This window comes from Panicum virgatum, chromosome 6N, assembly GCF_016808335.1.
Source record: "Panicum virgatum strain AP13 chromosome 6N, P.virgatum_v5, whole genome shotgun sequence".
NCBI classification, from domain to species: Eukaryota; Viridiplantae; Streptophyta; class Magnoliopsida; order Poales; family Poaceae; genus Panicum; species Panicum virgatum.
Genome location: NC_053150.1, coordinates 25,339,805 through 25,345,804, shown reverse-complemented (window position 1 = coordinate 25,345,804; position 6,000 = coordinate 25,339,805).

Here is a 6,000-nt window from a genome sequence, read left to right as displayed (position 1 = left end):
CGACCAGTACTGGGGAACCATTCCATCTTTTTCCAACTGCTCCTGATGTACTTTTCTGCAAAGGATCACCACCAATGAAGAAAGTGATAATGACTGTCCAGCCAGACTTACTTCAGTCGGCTTTCAAACAAAAACAAACTTCTACAGTAGTTGCCCCCCGAGTCTTGACCAAGAAAAGGAAGATGATCACCAGGCGAGTGATCAAGAAACCAGTACCAACTTCCCCGAGCCCATCAGAGTCCAACACCAACCAGGTAACTCATCATTCAAGAACTTCTTCTTTATTTCAGACATATATACTCTGGTTGACTGTAATTCTATTTTCAGGATGCAGCTGAAGAAACCTCCAACGCAGAAGGCCTGAATCAACATGAGACGGCTGCAACTCCTGATGCACTGATGGATATAAACGAAGAACAAGCTGATACAGTCGATGCTCTTGACGCTAATACCAGCGCTGATAGGACGATTGCTCCCGAACCGACCAACATTTCTTCTCCAGAACAGGTGACATTACAAAACCAATTCTGAACCAGCCGATAACTTCATAAATGCACCTTGTTCTAACTCCAAAGATGTCCATAGAGCTTTGACATTTCAGGTTTGCTTTCCTTCGACCCGGCATCAATGGGTCTGATTGTCCCTGGAGCAGAAACATTATCTCTGCAGCAATCGGCTAACTTGACACATCAGCTTCTACTCATCAAGGATCTTCTATCCGCTCCAATCACCGCTCTGGTTGACGATTCCAGCAAAATAAAGAACATCTTCGAGCAAATAGAATCCCAACTTCCAGAGTCATTGCAAATCAAGCTCTGGTCGGCCAGCAACCTCCCATTCTTTCGGATAGAAGTCAGTAAAGCACAACAAAGGATGGAAGCACATCGCTCTCAAACTTCTCTGAAAGCTGACATTACCCAAAAGTGCAAGGCCCTCAACCAGAAGAAGGCAACTCTAGATATCAAAGCTGACGTGTCTGCCAACGTGAACCGACTCAACCTCCTGAAGAAAGAACTGGCGGAACTCGAAGAAAAGGTCCGCACCACCAAAGAACTCATCCAGGCCGAAGAAACCTCCATCGCAAACTCCAAGCAAGAAACCCAGGAAATAGCCAAGCAGATACAAGCAGAGTTTGCAGACATCAGCACCTTGAGTCGGCAGATAGTCACAGACGATGACAAGGATGACGAAGCGATTGTAGCACGAGCAGACGCCGTCCATACTGAAGCCATCCATGCCATAGTGGAGTTCCTGAACCAGTAGATAGGCTCAAGAGAGAATTAGTACCACCTGTTAATTTGAGACTTGTAACTGTTCTTTTAAAACATCTTAAGTCGATGGTCACACATCGGCTGTTTGCTTTTCATATTTTTTACTAGCCAACTCAAAGTGTTGGCCTGTCATGATTTTTCTTTTTCTTTTTTTTTTACTGGCCAACTCAATGTGTTGGCCTTTCATGACTCTTTTTTTTTAGTGGCCAACTCAACGTGTTGGCCTGTCGTGATATAGCCAGATGGACGTCATCGGCTTTCACTACTCGCCTTCCCACATGCTCGGGAAATACCTCTTGAGATGCTGACCATTGACAGCAACAGAAAACTTGACACCGTCCAATTCCTCGAGCATGTATGCGTTCCCAGGCAAAACCTGATCAACCTTGTACGGCCCATGCCAAGTTGGAGACCATTTACCAAACTTTTTGTCTTTAGTTCCCAATGGCAATACCGCCTCCCAAACCAAATCTCCAACTTGGAAATCCTTAGGCTTGACCTTCTTGTTGTATGCACGGGCAACTTTAGCTTTGTTCTCTTTGATTTTTTCCAGCGACCAAAGCCTTAGCTCTATCAGGTCCTCCACATTATCGTTCATCAAGGCTGCATACTGTTCAGCAGATAGATCATTCTGAAACTCAACACGCCTTGATCCAGCCGTGATTTCCCATGGTAGCACAGCATCCTGGCCGTAAACTAGATGGTACGGCGACGTCTTGGTGGACCCATGACATGAAATACGATATGCCCACAAAGCTTTTGATAACACCTCATGCCAGCGCCTAGGATATTCATCAATCTTTCTCTTTATGAGCTTGATAAGGCTCTGGTTGGATGCTTCAGCTTGTCCATTAGCTTGGGCATAATACGGAGATGATCTGATTAGCTTAATCCCCATGTCATCGGCAAACTTTCTGAACTCCTCTGATATAAAGACCGATCCTCCATCGGTCGTAATGGTCTGAGGGATCCCAAACCTATGAATGATGTGTTCTTTGACAAAGCTGATCACATCTCTCGATGCTACTGATCTCATGGGCACTGCCTCTACCCACTTTGTGAAATAATCTGTGGCAGCTAAGACCCATTGGTGACCCTTGCTAGACGACGGGTTGATCTGTCCAATCATGTCCATGCCCCATCCTCTGAATGGCCAGGGTTTGATGATAGGATTCATCACTGATGCTGGCACTATCTGAATTTTGCCAAACTTCTGACATGCTTGACATCCCTTGTAATATTTGAAACAATCCTCAAGCATAGTGGGCCAGTAATAACCCGATCGCCTAATCAGCCATTTCATCTTATGAGCCGATTGGTGAGTACCGCAGGCTCCTTCATGTATCTCATGCAAGAGCTGATTTGACTCTGAAGGCCCCAGACACTTGAGCAGTAGTCCTTCCAAGGTCCTGTAGAACATGTCATCCCCTATCAGAACATACTTCATGGCCTTGAGTCTTATCCTTCTGGGTGCCCCCCGAGCCGAGTCCTTCAAGTAATTGAAGATATCGGCTCTCCAGTCTCCGGGTTCTAGAAACTGAACCTCCACATTGACTCCATCGGCTGCTTCCCTGTACCTGGAAGCCATCTGTGCCAAATCATTGGCTTCATTGTTCAGAGTCCTGCGTATCCAGTGGAAATTGATGTATCTAAATTGTGACATCAACTCACGGCACTGCATCCATATTGAGAAAAGAGCCTCGCTCTCACATCTATATTCTTCCGTGAGCTGAGAAATCACCAATTTTGAGTCCCCAAAAATTTCCACCACCTCTGCTCCAGCCTCAAGGAGTAGTTCCATCCCTTTGAGAACGGCTTCATATCCCTCCAAATTATTGGTGCATGAGGCAGTCATTCTGATGGAAAAAGAATATGTCGCCCCACGAGGCGAGACCAACAGAATTCCCACACCGCACCCATCATCACAAGCCGATCCATCAAAGAACATAGCCCAAGCACGAATAAATACTGCAGCAATATCAGTGGTAATCCTGTCCGCAACAAGATCCGCCAGTGCTTGTCCCTTGACTGCTTTTGCAGGCTAGTATCGGATATCAAACTCTGACAATGCAAACATCCATTTTCCAAGTCGACCTTTCAGGACAGGAGCCAACAGCATGTGTTTTATGACATCTGATTTGCATATAACAATTGTTTCCGCCGAGAGCAAAATATGACGATGCTTTGTACATGTAAAGTATAAGCAAAGGCAAAGCTTCTCGATTTCAGGGTACCTGGTCTCGGCATCTAACATGCGTCTGCTGAGGTAGAAAACCACCCTCTCTTGGCCGTCATGCTTCTGAACCAACACTGAAGCAATAGAAGTGTCACCCACGGATAGGTACACATAAAACGGCCTATCATGCTGAGGAGGAACCAACACTGGAGGCTTTGACAAATATTCTTTGATTTCATCGAAAGCTTGCTGTTGTTCTGCCCCCCAGCGAAACTCATCATCAGATTTGATCTTCACTAGACCCATGAACGGCTCAATGCACCCAGACAGATTAGAGATAAACCGTCTGACAAAGTTGATTTTACTGATGAGCTTCTTTAATTCTTTCTTCGTAGTAGGTGGCTTCATCGTCTTCACAGCTTCTTGACTCTTTAGGCCGATCTCGATTCCCCGTTCATGCACCAGGAATCCTAGAAATTGACCGGCCGATACACCGAAGGCACACTTCTTTGGGTTCATTTTGAGCCTGAACCTTCGAGTCCGCTCCATAACTTGACGCAGATCTTCTAAATGCCCCGCAGTTGACTTGGACTTGACCACAACGTCATCAATATAAATCTCTACCAGCTTGCTGATGAGATCATGAAAAATGTAATTCATAGCACGTTGGTACGTTGCACCGGCATTTTTCAGTCCGAAGGTCATAACCAAGTACTCAAACAAGCCAACTGCACCTGGTACTCTGAACGCAGTCTTGTTCACGTCCTCTGGGGCCATGAAGATCTGGTTGTAACCGGCGTTGCCATCCATAAAACTCATCATTTTGTGGCCAGCAGCGGCATTGATCTACGTCTCTGCAACAGGCATTGGGTATTCATCCTTCGGAGTTGCTCTGTTGAGATCTCAAAAATCGACGCAGACACGCCATCGGCCATCTTTCTTTTGTACCGGCACCACACTGGAGATCCATTCTGCATACCGGCACAGCCTGATGAACCCAGCATCCAGCATCTTCTCCACCTCTTTCTTAACTTCTTCTAGGACTTCGGCCTTCATCTGACGTGCTGGTTGCTGAAACGGCTGAAACCCCTTCTTGAGCGGGAGCCGATGCTCGACGATGCTTCTATCCAGACCGGGCATTTCAGTGTAGTCCCATGCAAAACAGTCCCGATACTCTTTCAGTAATGCAATCATCTCCTCACGCAAAACCAGATTCAACTTTTTGCTGATAAATGTCGGCCGTGGCTTATCCCCAGAACCGATGTCAACTTCTTCCAAATCGTCAGCTGACGTGAACCCGTATCCTAGTTTGCCATCGTCTGAGAAACCAGCTGCGAACGCAGGCGAGTCTTCATTATCTGCAAGATCAGCGGCAAACACAGGGAGATGACAAGAAAAATTATTTGGCCAACAGCATGGGCTGGCCGCCTCTATACTTCCATTATAATTCAAAATCAAATAGTGGATGAGTGGCCAACTGCCAGAGCAGGCCATCGTGTGTACATGATGTAACAATTCCGAACCCAAACAGGATTTAACTATTTTTTGGGGCCGATCGCCGGGATCGGCCTCTCTATTTCTATTACATCCCGTGGCATGCCAGGATGCATTTACTCTGTGAGGCCAGTGGATAAGACTAGCCTCAATCCGTTTTTTGTCGCCTCGATCCGATCACAGTCTTCAAGGGCGATCCCTGAGATCGGCTCTTGTCCTTCTGCATCCCAAGCATGCATATCCGCGACGGAGACTTCGCTGGAATCGTCTGCAGGGACCACTTCTACTTCATCGCCGTCCCATTGGATGAGGTACTGATGCATTGTGGAGGGGATACAACAGTTGGCATGAATCTAGTCCCTTCCAAGCAGCGCCGTGTATGTACCCTTGCTGTTAACGATGAAGAACGATGTTGGTACAGTCTTGCGGCCCACTGTCAGTTCCACATTAAGAACCCCCATTGCTTCTGATGGTTGTCCGTTGAAGTCATTGAGCATCACGTTGGTCTTGATCAGATCAGCAGAAGAACGACCCAGTCGGCGCAGCACAGAGTACGGCATCAAGTTGACTGCAGCGCCAGTGTCAACCAACATCCTGTTCACAGGCTTGCCGTTGATGAAGCCCTTGAGATATAACCCCTTCAAGTGTTTGTAGCTCTTCTCCTTAGGCTTCTCGAAAATGATTGGCCGTGGGCCGAGATCCAGCTGCGCGACGGCCAATTCCTCCTGTTGGGGTGCTCGAAACTCTGACGGGAGCACGAACACCATGTTCACGTCAGCCGATGGCTTTTCATTGGCTTTTGTCTGCTTGGGGCGCCACTCCATCCTCGGGGGGCGCCTCTCTTCCCTCTACGGTCGCCTAACTTTCTCCGCGAGATCCGGACGCGCTTTTCTCAGCACGTCAAGGTACTTTGCTTCTGCGTCTTCGAGGTTGCGCAAGCGCTGTATTCTGCGCTTCTGCGACCGGTTGAGCCCGTCAGGACACCACCGTGGGCGATGGTACCTGTCTTCTTCCTCTAGCTCTGAACCACCTCCGGATGGGCGCCCCACATGGTCGTCC